Raw genomic sequence first — 17,140 nt, 5'->3', positions numbered from 1 at the left:
TGCTGGACCTTCTTGCAACCCCCTCCTCACCTGAACCCCCTACGCGCCAGTCGTCCTCCATGCCATATTCCCACCCATGTATCGCCTGGGTACCCTGTGGAGCTGCCTCTGACCCAGCGGCCAGGCTGGTGGAGGACACATCCCTGCCACAGTCAGGAGTCGGACGTCCAGCAGGGGAGGCCACCACGACACCTGCACTCCAGCCGTAGGAGGACGTGCATGCAGCAAGAGCCAGGGCACAGGCACAGGCACAGCAACAGCAACATGCAATGATGGCTCGGGGCCTTCAACATCGGAGGGGCAGGCATCGGCCATAGGGCAGGAGGACCCAGGATTTCAAGTGTCTTCCGAAGGCAGCGGTTGGGCCACGCCATAGATGCAGAGCGGCAGCGGGCGGAAGAGGCACGGCTCACAATGGTCAGGGCGGAGAACTTCATGCGGAGGGCCCTGAGGCAGGCCGAGTGCCTCGAGGCAGTTCCCAGGGAGTTGGAGGTGAACATGTCGTCGTCCGTGTGAACCCTCGGGGCCATGGAAGAGGACGGCCTCCAGGACATTGGGCGGGAGTTCGGTGATGCCCTGGCCTGGGACATCCAAAAGTGAGCCGTTGGACTAGCCCGCTGCCACTGTAAATCGGTTTTAGAGTTAGGTTTCCTTTTCCTTTTCCTTTGATGTGTGGTGAATGGACTATGCCACACACATTTGTATATAGTTTTTTTATTAGGTAGTTTCTTAGGTAGGTTTCATTTCTTTCGTTGGGCTCATGGACCCTTGACAATGGATTGTACATAGTTGGACAATGGATTTATTTGAACTTTTTATTTGATTTTGAACATGGATTAATGGATTTTTCTTTTGGACAATGGATTGTACATAGTTGGACAATGGATTATTTTGAACTTTTTATTTTGATTTCACCATGGATCAATGGATCTTTCTTTTTACGTTTCCTTTGGATTTGCGTTGGTGGAGGGAGAGTTTTTTTTTTTTTAAACTTTTATTTTTGGCGGCAAAGGTTACATGGTACACACATCAAGGTAATAAGCAGAAGTGAGAAACATGAAGTGGAGCAATGCATAAGCTGTTATACATAATCACAGTAATGTCAGACAATGATCACACAATACACATATGCATATAAGTTTATGTTGTAGTGTTGGACACTGAGGGGGTTGGGGATGAGCCAGAGCTGGGTGTGTCTTCTACGACTGTTAAGGTACGAATTGAATTCTACCCAGATGTTCTTGGGTCGAGAAGTGACGGGGAGCATGGATATAAATTCCTACTCACAGTTCCGTGACCAAGTAAGCATATGGAGCCATTTCTGGTGGGCCGGGGGGATGGGACTTTTCCAGTTTTGAAGTATGCATTTTTTGGCTATCATGCACCCAATATTAAGAAACTTAGCCAGGCGTCTGGTGTCATCCGTTTTCCAGGCTCCAAAGAGGACTGCTAAAGGGTCAGGGTCAATCACTGTGTCAGTAATAGCCGTGAGGGTTACTAGAATGCTTTCCCAGAACCCCAGCAATTTGTCACAAGACCAGAACATGTGTAAATGGTCAGCTCCCATCGCTCCGCAGCGGGGGCAGAGTAGTGGCGTGGCCCGGGTGAACCTCGAAGTCCTGTGTGGAGTGCAGTAAAGTCTATTTAAAAGTTTGTACTGCATGGCACGAAAGCGGAAGTTGAGGGAGACTTTCTGAGTGTGTAGGCACATATCTCCCCAAACCCTGTCCGGTATTTCTAGATCTAATTCGCCAGCCCATTCATCACGTGCCTTGAGAGTGGGAGTAGGGATAGCCTCCTGTAGGATCTTGTAAAGTGATGAGACTACTCCATGGGCACCTCCAGAATTAGCAATATATGCAATGGCTAAGTTGTCTGGGGGCTCATCGGGGAATGTGGGCCATTTGGTGCGAAACGCAGCTTGCAGTCTGTAGTATTGGAGGGTCTCCAAAGCGGACCCGGTGTGCCCCGGTTTCCAAGTTTGGGGGTCGATGAACCTGCCCTCGGGGTAGAAGTCCGTCAGTGCTTGGTAGCCCAGCGTCCCCCAGTGTCGGGCCAATGCCGCATCATGAGTGGGTTCTAAGCCGGGGAAGGCCCACACAGGAAGCCCCTTGTAGTACGGAGAGGCTTCAGATGTCTGAAACAGCAAGCGAGCCCAGGCTTGAAGGGTCGTGCTGATTGGGTCAATGGGAGAGTCAGGTATGTAGTGCCGATGTAGTATGAGGGACATTAGGTTGACACTAGCAGCTGCCAGTCGTTCCAGTTTGATATGGGGACGCACCGGAGTGCCAGGGTACCAGTGAGTGGCATGTTGGGCCTGGGCCGCGGACCAATAAAGTGACAGGTCTGGAGCCGTGAGTCCCCCTTGTCTATATGGGAGTGCCATGTCCGTCCATTTTTTGCGTACTACGCCAGAGTGCCAGAGGAACTGTGCACATAGTGCGTGCAGTCTAGTAAAGTATTGCCTCCCGGGCCATACGGGGACATTGCTAAACGTGTATAGAAGTTTGGGGAGTAGGATCATTTTAATGAGGGAGAGCCGTCCAGCAATGGATAGTGGGAGGGCACGCCACCGTAGGAGTTTAGAATCAGCTATTTGTGATATCGCGGAATAGTTATCGGCGATGAGGGTTGATTTGTCTAGCGATATTTGCACACCCAGGTATCTAACACCATTCGGTGACCAGCGGAGGGGGTATTCAGTGGGGGGTTGCTGGGTGGAAGTAGTGAGCGGGAAGATCTCTGATTTGGAATAGTTAATAGTGAAACCGGAGTGGGTGCCAATGCGGGTGATGTCCCTCAGTATGGGGTCAAGGTGTGTTGCAGGGTCTCTGATGTACAGCAAAATATCATCCGCATAGAGAGAAATAATTTCGGGACTGTCTTTCAGTCTTATTCCCTTGCGGGCGTGATGGGCACGGACATAGTCTGCCATCGGCTCTATTACTAGGGCAAATAGAATAGGGGAGAAGGGGCATCCCTGTCGGGTGCCCCTGAAGAGTGTGAAGAGGTCAGAAGTCAGTGTATTGGTTCTAACCCGCGCCACAGGAGACGTGTACAACAATTTGATGAACCTAATCATGTTTGGGCCTATGCCCATGGTCTCCAGCACTAGCCATGTGTATTTCCAGGAGACCATATCGAAGGCCTTCTGGGCATCAAGCGTGACCGCCACAGCTTGTACATTTTGATCAATGCGGGACATCACGTTGAACAATCTCCTGATATTGTGAGAGGTAGATCTTCCGGGTACAAAGCCGGCCTGCTCTTCATGAACTAAATACGTCATAATTGGCAGGAATCAGTTAGCTATAATTTTTGCAAAAATCTTTGTGTCAAGATTCATAAGGGAGAGGGGTCTGTAGGAACCACATTCATTGTCAGGTTTGCCAGGCTTGAGCAGCACGGTAATGGCTGCTTCGCGCATGGAGAGGGGGAGGATAGAGGCTCGGAGCGACTCGTCCCAGACCTCAAGCAGCCTGGGGGCGATTATGCCGACGTGCTCTTGGTAGAAATCGGCGGTTAGGCCGTCAGGTCCCGGGGCCTTGCCTTTGGGCAAGTCAGAGATGGCTGTTACAATTTCATCTAGTGTGATTGGGGAGTCCAGTTCGTCACGAGTAGCGGAGGAGATCTCTGTGGTGGGGATCTGGTCGAGGAGCTCACGCATATGTTGTTCTGTGTGTTCAGCGGGTTGAGAGTAGAGGGATCTGTAGAACTCAGCGAACGTGTCTAGGATTTGTTGGTCAGCCCATTGTGCATTGCCATGTTTATCTTTAATAGAGGTGATCTGCGTCCTGCCAGATTCCCATTTTAATAGCGTCGCTAATGTTTTCCCAGGCCTGTCTCCCTCTCCATACTTCCTGGCTGCCTGAGGGCGGGTGAAGTATTGTGTTTCACTGACGGCTAGCTTGTTGTATGCCTGGAGTTCATCGGAAACCTGAGCAAGTATGGCGGGGTCCGCCCCAGTGGCACATTGCAGTTCCAATTGCTTCAATTTACTTTCAGATCGACCCAAAGCGGCTCTGATTGATTTCAACACCCCAGCCTCCCGGGAGATAGACATACCCCTAATATACACTTTGAAGGCGTCCCACCTAACTGCAGCCGAGGTGTCCGAAAGAATGTTGCGTTCAAAGAAAGACTGAATGTCCGCAAGTATTTCAGCCCTAAATACAACATCCCTAAGGGCCTCGGATTTGAAACGCCAGGTGGTGAACGTCGGGACAGGAATCCCCAGCCTTGCCGAGAGTGTAATCGGGGCGTGATCAGACAGTGTGCGAGGTAGAATCTGGGCTTCCACCACCCCACCCATGACTCCTTTTGATACCAGAAATAGGTCTATCCTAGAGGAGCTATCGTGGACTGATGAGTAGTAGGTGTAGTCTCTCCGCTGGGGGTATAGCTTCCTCCAAGCATCGTAGATGTCAAGTGTCATAATGTGGTCTTGCAGTCTGCGTGCAGCACCGGACAAGGAGCGATGAGCAGTTCCGGTTCTGTCCAGGACCGTGTCAAGGATAAGATTAAAATCCCCACCCCACAGGATAGGTACGCCCACATATCCCAGCAATATGGTGGTGATATTGTCGAAAAATTCGGGGGAATCCACATTGGGGCAGTAGGTATTAACAAGTAGATATTCTTTGTTAGCCAGAGTGCAGTGCAGTATTACATACCGTCCCTCGGGGTCGGTGTAGCTTTTGTGCAGTGTAAACTTAATGGACTTGTGGATCATCGTTAGAACACCCCTGGATTGAGTGGAATAGGAGGTGAAGAATCTTGCCGGTCCCCATGCAGGGGCCATAGTTCTTGGTATGGGGCCATTGAGTGCGTCTCCTGTAGGAGCAGTAACTTGCAGTTGTGTCTGTTAGCATAAGCTACGATTTTACAGGCCTTAGTGTGATTGTTTAGCCCAGGGACATTCCAGGACATTATGACGGTAGACATTGCAGCAGTAGATATCTTATCATACTGCACACATTTTTAGTGGTCATCCCAGACCCAACAGTGGTGTTTGCCCCAACATTTGAAGTCGAACAGACATTCATGGACCTTTAATGCTCGCACCATGCAACCTCGTGTGCCTTTTTTAGTTAACCCCCCGTCCCCACCCGCCAACCTCACCACTAACCCAACTTTAGTGGTGTAGACGCCAACCCACCCTACCTGTGCACCGCCGGATCGACCCCAACCTGATCCAGCTAGTGCAGGAGCCCAACAGGGGCTAAACCATAACAAAAGTATAAAAAACAGTGCAATCACAATGGGGTGCGCTATTGCCGTGCGCTAGCACGCTTAGAGCCCAAGGGATCCGTGAGAAAACAAGCAGTGTTTGCGGTATAGAAGTGCATGTCGCTGCATCTATCAGTGGCCGTGCCGGGCCCGGGTGTGGATCAGAGGAACGTTATGCTCAACAGTATTAGGAAGTCAACATGGTCAAGATGAGTAGTTCAACACTATGGTAATTTGAAGGTGCGTTACTAAGAGATTAGGTGCTGTGAGCACAGCCAGGGCTACATAGGAAATGTGAATAGAACAACCAGATACTGGTGTAGCCATCTGGACGGCTGGCCATAGGATGATCAGAGGGAGCAAGCCTCGGATGGAGTTCAGTCTTTCTGCATCATATCCTCAGCGGGTGGATGAGGGGGGATGTGTGCCTCTATGAATTTCACCGCCTCCGCAGGCACCGTGAAGAAGTAAAGCTTGTTGTTAAATGTGAACTTCAGACATGCAGGGAATAGGATGGCATAGGGAATGTTTCTCTCCCTGAGCAGTTTCTTGACTCCAAGGAATTGGCGACGTTCCTGCTGGACTCCAGTCGAGAAGTCAGGGAAAATTCGGATCACCTGTGAGTCCATTCTGAGCTCGCCCTTCTCACGTGCGAGGCGGAGGATCTGGTCGCGATCTTTAAAGCTCAGGATTTTTGCAATAATGGGTCTTGGAAAGTCTCCAGGACTGGGACGCGGGGCCAGTGCCCTGTGAGCCCTCTCGATCGTGAAGAAGGGGGACATATCCGGGTTGCCCAATAGGTCCTTCAAGAGGTTCTCGACAGCCAGTTCGAGTCGGCCTTTCAGCGCGTTTTCCGGGACCCCAATAATACGTATGTTATTCCTCCTCGATCTGGATTCGAGGTCATCGCAATTAGCCTTCACTGATTTCATGTCCGTGACAAGGGTGGCCACTGTACTCTGCAGTGCGGCTATAGTGTCCTCGCTGGCACCAATTCTATTTTCAGCCTCAGTGATTCGAGCCCCCTGTTGATCCAGCTTGGCTTTAAGAGATGCCACATTTGCATTGATGTCATCCAGCTTTTCATGAAATGCAGTGAAGTTTCTGGCCATAGTTTCCATCATGACCGTCAGGTCCGCCTGAGGCCCCTCCGCAGGGAGCGGCGTGTCGGTCTGGTCGCATGAAGAATGGGCCGATTCAGATCTCGGGGTGGCTTTTGCAAATTTATCCATAGCTCCAGTCTTGCTGGTATTCCTGGATCTGTTGGACATTATGTGGTATGAGGACTTAGACACTATATATGACCTGGGGCTACGCAGAGTAAAAGTCAAATGGAGGAAACCGCTGAGGGCGTAGCAGTAACTCACAGGATCGTCCGGAGCGTATTATCAGGGCCGGCAGTGTCAGGGGAGATGCCCATGTAGTGTGCCTCAATAGGTAACAGGAGAACGGGCCGGTGTCGCTAGGCCCCAGGGGCGTGTAGCACAGGTGAGGGCGAGTGGGCCGCAAGTGGAGCCGAGATTACAGGGACGCCCGCCCGCGGCAGTCACCCCGACTCTTCACCTCAAGGCTGTGCTAAATCCAGATGGCAGGGTCCCCAGCGATTCCACTTGTGTCACATGCGTCTGGCGGCACAGCAGTGCACCGCAACGTTTCCTCGTCTCATGCCCCGCGGGTAGCCGTCTTCGGGGGTCCCGCGGAGGCACAGGAAGGGAGCCAGGCACCGACGCCTTGAGATCGCTGAGCGGCTGACGGCCACAGGAGATCTCAGGCGGCGAATTCCGATGCGGGATCCACCCACGCGTAGCAGGGCAGTGAAGGCGGCCCCAGTGCTCTAGAACAGCCTCATCCCCCAGGCAACGGCAGGCCAGCGACCGAGCGAGGGAGGCGGCAGGAGGATCACGTGAGCTGCAGTGCCGCAGGCAGCGGCGGGCCCCGACCTCGTCTACCGCTCGGCAGCAGCACATCGGCCTAGTCGGCCCAGTACGGGGGGCAGCGCCGTCGGTCAAACCCAGGCTCGGAGGGTCCGAATCGGGTCAGAATTTCACAGGCAGGTAGCTCCAGGTGTCTGGAAGGCAGGAGTCGGTTTTGAAGATGGGGCAAGATGTCAAACCGCAGATGGAGACAGATATAAAGCGGCAGCACACGGAGCTAGAAAGCTAAGCAGCCATTTTGTCGGCTGCTCAACAGCGCCCCCGTGGAGGGAGAGTTTTGACTATTTTTCTTTAGGATTACTTTGGATTGGTTATACTTTTCATTTACTCATCTTTTACACATGGTTTTCATTTCATGTTTGCTATTTTGTTATGTTTTCATTTCATTGCTTTATTTTTGTACATAAAACATTTTCATATTTTAGTTCCATGGTTGGGATTCGCTCATTGGGTTAATGCATGTGAAAATGTGGGTTTACACAATCAATGACAACCATTGTGTGTGTGTGTGACGGACATGTTTTGACGTACATAGTTGACTTGTGTCTTGAGATAGGCATGTCAGTGTGGGGTGGATTGGGAAATCATTGCGTCTCAAGAATGGGGTGGCGTTCTGTGGTATTTTGGTGTCGAAGTGGGCCATGATTGTGCATCTTTACTTCATGTAGTGAGGGACATGAGTGGGGGCCTGCTGGCAGGTGCCCCTCACGGCTGGGGGGTGGGGGTGCTGGGGGACATGAGTGGAGGCCTGCTGGCAGGTGCCCCTCAATGCTGGGGGGTGGGGTGCTGGGGAACATGAGTGGGACATGAGTGGGGGCCTGCTGGCAGGTGACCCTCACAGCTGGGGGTGGGGGTGGTGGGGGACATGAGTGGGGGCCTGCTGGCAGGTGCCCCTCACTGCTGGGGGGTGGGGGTGCTGGGGGACATGAGTGGGACATGAGTGGGGGCCTGCTGGCAGGTGCCCCTCCCTGCTGGAGGGTGGGGGTGCTGGGGGACATGAGTGGGACATGAGTGGGGGCCTGCTGGCAGGTGCCAGTCACTGCTGGGGGGTGGGGGTGCTGGGGGACATGAGTGGGGGCCTGCTGGCAGATGCCCCTCACTGCTGTGGGGTGTGGGTGCTGGTGGACATGAGTGGGGGCCTGCTGGCAGGTGCCCCTCACTGCTGTGGGGTGTGGGTGCTGGTGGACATGAGTGGGGGCCTGCCCGTAGGTGCGCCTCACTGCTGGGGGGTGGGAGTGCTGGGGGACATGAGTGGGGGCCTGCTGGCAGGTGTCCCTCGCTGCAGGGGGGTGGGGGTGCTGGGGGACATGAGTGGGGCCTGCTGGCAAGTGCCTGTCAATGGTGGATGGGTAGGAGTACTGGGGGACATGAGTTGGTGATCACTAGTGCAAGGTGACATGTGGCTTGGCTGGGGGGCATGCTCATGGTGGATGGGCTGCCTGCGGGACATGACCAGGGGTGTAGGGTAGTCCTCTGTGGTGTGGGCTGCCTGCAGGGCCTTGGAGGGGGTAGAGGGCACACCTGGGAGGACCCACACTGCCAATTCACATGTAGGACACCCAGCGCACACCCAAAATACACGTACCCCGCTCTGACTGCAAAATTGCTTGTGAAAATTCCCGCAAACCCCAGTAATACACGTACCCCACTCGCACAGGGCCTATCGCGTGTGAAACTTCCCACAATCCCCCGAAATACACGTACCCCCCTCCAATCGCGTGTGAAACTTCCCACAAACCCCAGTTATACACGTACCCCACTCCCACAGGGCCAATCGTGTTTGAAACTTCCCACGAACCCCAGTTATACACGTACTCCACTCGCACAGGGCCAATCGTGTGTGAAACTTCCCGCGAACCCCAGTAATACACGTATCCCACTCGCACAGGGCCTATCGCGTGTGAAAATTCCCACGAACCCTGGTTATGCATGTGCCCCACTCACACAGGGCCTATCGCATGTGAAACTTCCCGCGAACCCCAGTTATACACGTACCACACTCGCACAGGGCCTATAGCGTGGGAAACTTCCCGCAAACCCCAGTAATACACGTACCCCACTCGCACAGGGCCTATCGCGTGTGAAACTTCCCGCGAACCCCAGTAATACATGTACCCCACTCGCACAGGGCCTACCGCGTGTGAAACTCCCACCGAACCCCAGAATTACATGTTCCCCAATCGCACAGGGCCTATCGCGTATGAAACTCCCCACGAACCCCAGAATTACATGTGCCCCGCTCACACAGGGCCTACCGCATGTGAAAGTCTCCGCGAACCCCAGAATTACACGTGCCCCGCTCGCACAGGGCCTACCACGTGTTAAAGTCCCCGTGAACCCCAGAAATACACGTACCCCACTCGCACAGGTCCTACCGCGTGTGAAACTCCCCACAAACCCCAGAAATACACATACCCCGCTCGCACAGGGCCTACCGTGTGTGAAACTTACCGTGAATGGCGGGGTACGTGTATTTCAAGTGGTGCGCGGGGAGTTTTACATGCAATTGGCCTAGCACGAGCGGGGTATGTGTATTCCGAGGGGTGCATGGGGAGTTTTACACGTGTTTTCATGGTTGGAGGGCTGTATGCTGGTCCACTGGCCTGTGCGCCATGTACTGGATTTGTGCGCTGTTCATGGTGCACGTGGCGGGGCTGGGGGCATAACTGGCGCTGCTGCAGGGTCGCTGCGCCACTCTGCGCCACGGCTGCTTAGGGATGTTAAAATCCATGAATACGCTGTTCACCGAAATGGGTTTTGGCGCACACGGCTGGCACAGACTGCCGCACGCGCACACTGTGCGCCAGCCGCGTGTGCCACTTGTGCGCTGAATTCTATGAATTACCCCCATAAAGTTTTAGGGTCCTACCCTAGCAAAACCAATGCACTTTTCTCTGGGAGGAAGTGGTGGCTCTGAAAAGAGCCTTTAGGTGGTGTTTTTGTGTGTTTGAAAAACTTGAAATCGTCAACATGTACTGCAAAATAGATGACTGTAATTCCAAAACAGGTTGCAATGCATTTTGTACATTTCTCAAAAAAATCTGATTGCCAGCATAAGTAAGATGGACTCTGCTTCGAAACATAATATTTTCATTGTGAACAGAGGACATGCCAACTTCTCTTAGAAAGGCACAAACAGCCTTATTGACATTGCGCCTCTCTTTCTCCATTTGTGGACAAAATAAAGAAGAACGCAGCCACATTCGTCTTTGCGCAATACGAGAAAAAATTACTTGGGAATTTGGAAACCTGTCCATGACCTTCCCAAGTCCTTCTTTCATTGCAAATTGCAAAGAAATTCCAGACACATGTCCTAAACTTTTCCCTCCACAATGAATTATAATTATGTCTGGATGATGCTCTGTCTCTAAAGTAGCACAGAGAGGTACCAAGTCCAGCCACTGCATTCCACACACTCCATGTCAGTGCACTTCGACATGAGGGAATCCAAGATCTGCAGCTACTCCACAGCGTTCTGCATGCACCTCCAACCAATGTATCCATGAGTCTCCCAAAATCCAGATAATCTGTTTTCGACAACACACAGCCATAGCTATCTGTTCTTCTCTCAGGTAAAAGACTTTCTGACAAACTCTCTCCTTACACACCACACCCACTAAACTTTACTGACCAATCCCTTGCTCTGCCCATTCTCATTTGCATGCCTCTCCACCCCAAAATTCCTGTATGTAATATGCACTGTCTGCGGACTACCGCCATGTCCGCGGATGGTGGCCGGTCAAAATCTCGAAAAAAAAATCTCGACTAACAATAAGGTTGAAAAAAAAGACCAAAAAAAAAGTTGAATTTCTCTTTTTTTAATTACATATTTATTTTGGGGTCCGGCATTAAAAAGAAAATGGTAAAAAAAAAAAAAAAGTGTGCTTGGGGGGGGGGGGGGGGGGGAACCCCCCCATTTCGAATAAAAAATGTCAGAAAAAAATGCGACTTTTTTTTTACGGCCTTTTTTTCGAGATTTTTTTTTCGGTCTTATGACCATAAACCGTCCGCAGACATATCAAAAATCTGAGTGTGGTGAATATAATTTTAAATAGTGTGCCCCATTTCCCCTTTGAGGTTGGCTCTGAAAAGAGACGTTTTGTTTTGTCTTTTTTGGCAGATGTTTGACAGACACCTGTTATTTTGTATTTTTTTTCTTTCTTTTTTCTTCTTACTACTTAAATCTTCACATAACCTTCACCAAAGCAACCCTTACATTCCAAAACAGCATAGAATTTCCCAAAAAAGATAAGGAAATCTTCTTTAAAATAAACAGCATTACTGGAATCAATATTCTCATTATTACAGGAAAACATACCAGCTTTAAGCATGAAAGCACACATGCCTCGGTTGATTGCACACCTACCAATGTTTTGCTCAGGACAAAAAACAGAACTATTGTCCCATATTGCCCTAGTTAGTCACCAAGAAAAAATTACTTTGGCATTTGGACGGATGCTCATTACTGCTTGAACCAAGTGTTCCAAATCTGCCAACAAAGTAGGGCCACTGACAAAGCCCAAATGAAAAGCACCATAGTGCAAAACTTCCAGATGGGGACTGTTCATCCTGCCCATATCTTCACAAACTTGTACAATTCCCTGTACATTGCAATCAGGCACAGTGCTCCACAAAACCTCCACTCCTTTAACATCAACATTGTTTGCCACATGCCTGCATTGAGCATACTGCTGTAAATGCTTGCACAAACATATCTCCAAGCACCAATACCCTGACTTTCTCCACCTCTGCCATATTTACTACACACAGTCTCTTTCAACACAAATCCACAACCTCAACATCTGATTGTCTGATCCCTACAGTCCCCTTTCCATGCTGGATTTGCTGGAAAACCCTGGATGTGGCACACCCTATTAGCAGACAGACGCAGTGTCTGCGAAGTGCGTATCTCTTATCCAGCCCTTCTTCCCTTTCCACATCACTCTCTATGCCATTCCCTCATTCGAAAAAGGTAAGCACTCACACAACCATCCACCAATCACATCCAAGACCTCTACATCTAACTCCATCATCAGAGTTCTGCACTTCAAATGTACTGTTGATCACTGTTGAGTACAAGTCTCATATCATTGGAAAGCACCTACTACAAAAACTACTGTACAAGTCTCCAAGATTTCTACTTGCAGCTGCATGCATATCCACATGCATGAATACAAACTACAGGTATGCATATTTTATTCACAGTATATGTACAACTTTTATGAATGCATATAAACAGAGTAATATACCTATAAAAGGAACTTATTGCAATTTTTCCCATCTACTATAATCAACTGTCACTTCCAAACCTGTCTGCTATCTACATCACAGCTTTAAAAAATCAAGTGAATTTCATACACTTAATATTCTGCTAATTTGCAAACCATGTTGAACTAACATATTGTAAATAAAATATAAAGGCTGCACATAGTCAAATGAAATGCACGCATGAACTATGTTCAGATATCAAACAAGAATACTACTACAAAAACATAAAAGTCAACGTCTAAATTAACATCAGTGCTATAAACACCCAAAATTACTAACTTCTTTCTTTTACAATTGCATTGAAGACCACTATCCTGAAAATCAGCAGCATCTGAACTACCAAGAACATATCCGAAGAAACCTGCTCATTCCACAAAAAAGAGTAAATACAATACTACCTTAATATTCTTACTATTACTCAAACACTGTGTGGTTCATTCATGTAATTTGTGCACCAAAAAAAATTGAGATTTCTGAACCATTCTGCCCACAAATCCCCATTTATTAAACAGGGATTAGCAGCCAGAATGGCACAAAAATCCCCGTTTTTTGGAACACAAATAACATAACTCAACCCCTATAAAGTTAGTATTACAAAACAAAGAACTGTTTTAATTTTATACCATTACATTTACTATTAGTGCTTCTCCTCACCACTAGCTCACTTTCTACTGTCATCTGAACCACAGTATAGTAACACACAAGAATAGCCTTCCCAACTAATTGTAGCTGCCCAATGCACAATCACACACCACCACATACATCTTTACCATCATACTCAGACACTCATGCACACAGCACACATACATTGCAGAATGGCCCAACCAATACCTTCTTTTATTTTCAACAGACCCCAAAGAATGCTTACCAAAAATCAAGTCCGTAGAAAGCAACACAGAAATAGAGCAAATGAAAATAAAATTGTCCAAAACAAGCATCCATCTCTAGCAGAGTTTGTACAAAAAGTTCAAATAAAACAGCTAATACATTCATTTAGCGAAATAAAACAAGCTTCCAGTACAGATACCTTGCCTCCTCTATCAAAATGTAAAATGAAACAGAAAATGATTAACAAGAATTCAGCTACCACTACTGCTAAAACTGCTCCTATAAATCTTGATATACTAGCAAGTAACCCATACCAAAAAAAGTATTTTAGCAAAAATCTTCCACCACAGGGTCCTTCAGAATCTTATAAAAACAGGAGACAAATCATTCACAACCCTTAAAACCTACCGTAGGAAATTAATCTTAGAAGCTTTGATAGATAGTGCAATCTAGCAAAAAGAAAGTTATTTATTTTAGTGTTAAACAGAATGACACCACTAACAAAACTAACTACTAAATTACAAAAAAAGACTACTCAATAAACAGAATGCCAACAAAAATAACTTCTTAGATATCTGTGGAGGTTAATGGTGTCACACCACGAGCACAGAACCATATTTTAATGAAGAAACATACAAACAAAACCAAACAAACACAATTGCCATGCATAGCAGTGGACAAGGTTATGAAAAACTTAATAACACCATAATGCAACAAGAAATACTGCTTACAAAAATACCCCCAGAAAGCTCAGAATTACCTCTCCATTTGACTGAACCAGAACATCCAGTATACAAATGGTCATGCACGTCAATGTGTAACATTCCCAAAAAATCTTTCAAATCTTTATGCCAGTTCCTCAATCAGTATGTGAAAGGCAAAGACAAAATCAAAATGAAACTGCTGCAAAATATGGATACCTGTCCAGTGCGCAAATGCACAGGACTACAAGGACATTCATTAGCCTGCATTTCAAGACCTATTTGCAAAAGCACCTTCAATCTTATCAAAATGATATCAACACATCATTCAACTATAAGAAATCTAGTCTATAACTGTACTATGCTAAAAGTCCTATTTAAGTAACAATCTTCTACATGGTACAGCCAAAGACCGACTCGAAGAAATCAAGCATATCCAGAAAAAATATTTTGGAAGTGAAAGCCACTTACAAAATGCAATAGCTTTACAACAGACTAGTAACAATTCTATACATGGCAACCTTCTACTACACACATACAAAAAAATACAAAAATTTAAAAGTACATCCGCTGAAGTACCAAACCATGTGTGTGTGTGTTGCCACAGATCTTTTTATAAAACTATAGACGTAACATACAAAATAGAAGACAATGAAGATTCCAAATGGTTTCAATTAGCTCTCTACCTTATAGCAGAAAACAAATACGAAAAAACTGACCCCTTAATAATTTGCAGTTACTGCACTACAAAACTTGACAACAGCCAAACTCCTTCACGTGCTATCACAAATAACTTTAAATTATTCCCACTACCAAAACCCCTACAACAATTCAATTTATATGAGAGCATCATAATTCAAACAGTGCACCCATTTCAAGCAATAATACGCCTTCAACCAAAAACAGCAACATTACCTCCATCTGAATTAGTGAAAGGCATTCATGGCAAAGTAGTTTATTTACCATTAGATCTAAAAGAAAATGTGCACACTCTGGGAGTGCAACGTCCAATAGAGCAATCTTTAATTGTCTTAGTAAATGGTGTCCCTACAAAAGACAAAAACATTTGGCAACAATTCGTAGACTTACATAAAGTTAGACAAGCCTTGCAATATCTAAAAGACAATAATGAATACTACAAAGAAATAAATATTGAAGAAAACTTAAGGGAAACAACTGAAATAATTCAAGAGTCACCAGAAACTGGTCAATTTTAACTTCTAGATCCTGCTACAGTATCCAAAATGTTAGACCATTATACAATTCATCCATTACACTCTAATGACACCATAGATGATGTACTAGAAATGTACCAAATGCGACAAACCAAAGGATCACCAATCAGCATACGGGGAAAAAAGTATAGAAGCATGTGCTTATCCTCTACTCTTTCCTACTGGCAAAGGAGGAAGGTACGATGATTGACCTATTCAGATAACAGTATCAGAATGCCGCTCATTACAAATGTATTCTGAAGATCACAGATTTAGACAAAATGTGGAATACATATTCCACCTAATCTTTGAAAGTGAACTAGCAACTCTATGTTACAGAGTTGCACACACATTGAAATCAGGAACCCACTCTCAAAATATGTCAGCTATGCAATTAATACAAAAGGTGCAAGAAAAAGATGAGGTTTTACAATAAAGCATTACAAATCTGTAGCAAACATGCGTGGTACGAAAGAGCACGGGTTCCGACATCATGGAGATGTACGTTGTATGATAAGAAACTTTGGCCCACCCACTTGGTTTGTTACATTAAGTTGTGCAGAATATGCATGGGAAGATTTACATGATTTCCTATGCATATAAAACAAAAACAAAACAAACATAGATATACTAACACCTGGAGAACTTTGCTCTCTAGGTCCTGCTAATGTTTCAAGATATTTCCATCATCATTTCATTGCTATGCTACATTTTATTTGTACTAAAACTGTTCCTCCCCTCGAAGAAGTGCAACACTTCTTATAGAGAAAAGAATACCAAGCCAGAGGAGCACCACATATCCGCATGCTTTCATGGATTAAAGATGATCCTAAATTTAGTCAAGACAGTGATGCCACTGTTTTACAGTTTATCAAAAAATATGTCACTTGTGAAATTCCATCGGAAGCAACAAATAGTGATCTTCATGCACAAATTGTACAATTTCAAAGACACAAATGTGGCAAATATTGTCGTCGCAAATACAAAAACAAAGGGAAATACTACACCAAATGCTGCTTTGGTTTCCCTAGACCAGTTACAGAAACAGGTGAAGTGAACAACTTCATGTCTTCAGTTAGACATAATATTAAAGGTAAATCACCTAAGAACACATATTACATAAAAAGAACTGAAGAATCAAAATATATCAATGATTACATGCAATCATTGCCCTCTTATGGAATGCAAACTTAGATATGCAGTACATTGCAGACAATTCCACTGAAGTTGCACGATATGTTACAGCCTACTTAACAAAAGCAGAAAAAACAGAGCTTTAAGACCTCTGAAATGACCTATCATCAGACAAAACGCTATCTCAGAATTTGTACAGCTGAGGCATTAAAATGCTCTCTCATAGAGAATGTGGCTCAAATGAAGCTGCAGATCGTTTAACCGGTACTGCTTTGTATGGAAAATCTGAAAATATAGTATGGCTAAGTCTTGGTCCTGCTAAATCTAGAAAAAGAGTTCTCAAATCATACAACAACATAGAAACAATAGCCAAAAAGGATCCCAAGAGCCAAGACATTTTGAAAAACAATTTACTAGACACATACTACCCAAACAGGAGTACCACTTTGGAAACCATGTGTCTATTCCACATAGCCCAAAACCTCACATACAAAAATAATATAAAACCTGATGGAAAAAAGGTAGCTATAGAGTGACACATTGTGAAGGCAGCTTAGTGAAACTTACCAAACCAAGCTTAATTAATCATAACAATTGTCATTAAAAACTCCTCAACATAAAGAACTATTTTACATGTCCATGCTACAACTTTTTAAAGCATGGAGTAAAGAAGAAGAGATACTAGAAGAGATACTAGAAAACTATGACTCCTATGAAGACGCTTTCAAAGCAAAGGAAGCACTATCGCCGATGTAAACTTTACAAAGTACAAAATGTACGGCAAGATGAAGAAGAACTCCAGGCCCAACTAGATAAGGACACTTCCGACAGT

Source organism: Ambystoma mexicanum, chromosome 3q, assembly GCF_040938575.1.
Source record: "Ambystoma mexicanum isolate Mex_15411 chromosome 3q, UKY_AmexF1_1, whole genome shotgun sequence".
Lineage (NCBI taxonomy): Eukaryota > Metazoa > Chordata > Amphibia > Caudata > Ambystomatidae > Ambystoma > Ambystoma mexicanum.
Note: the sequence above shows the minus strand (reverse complement) of the source record.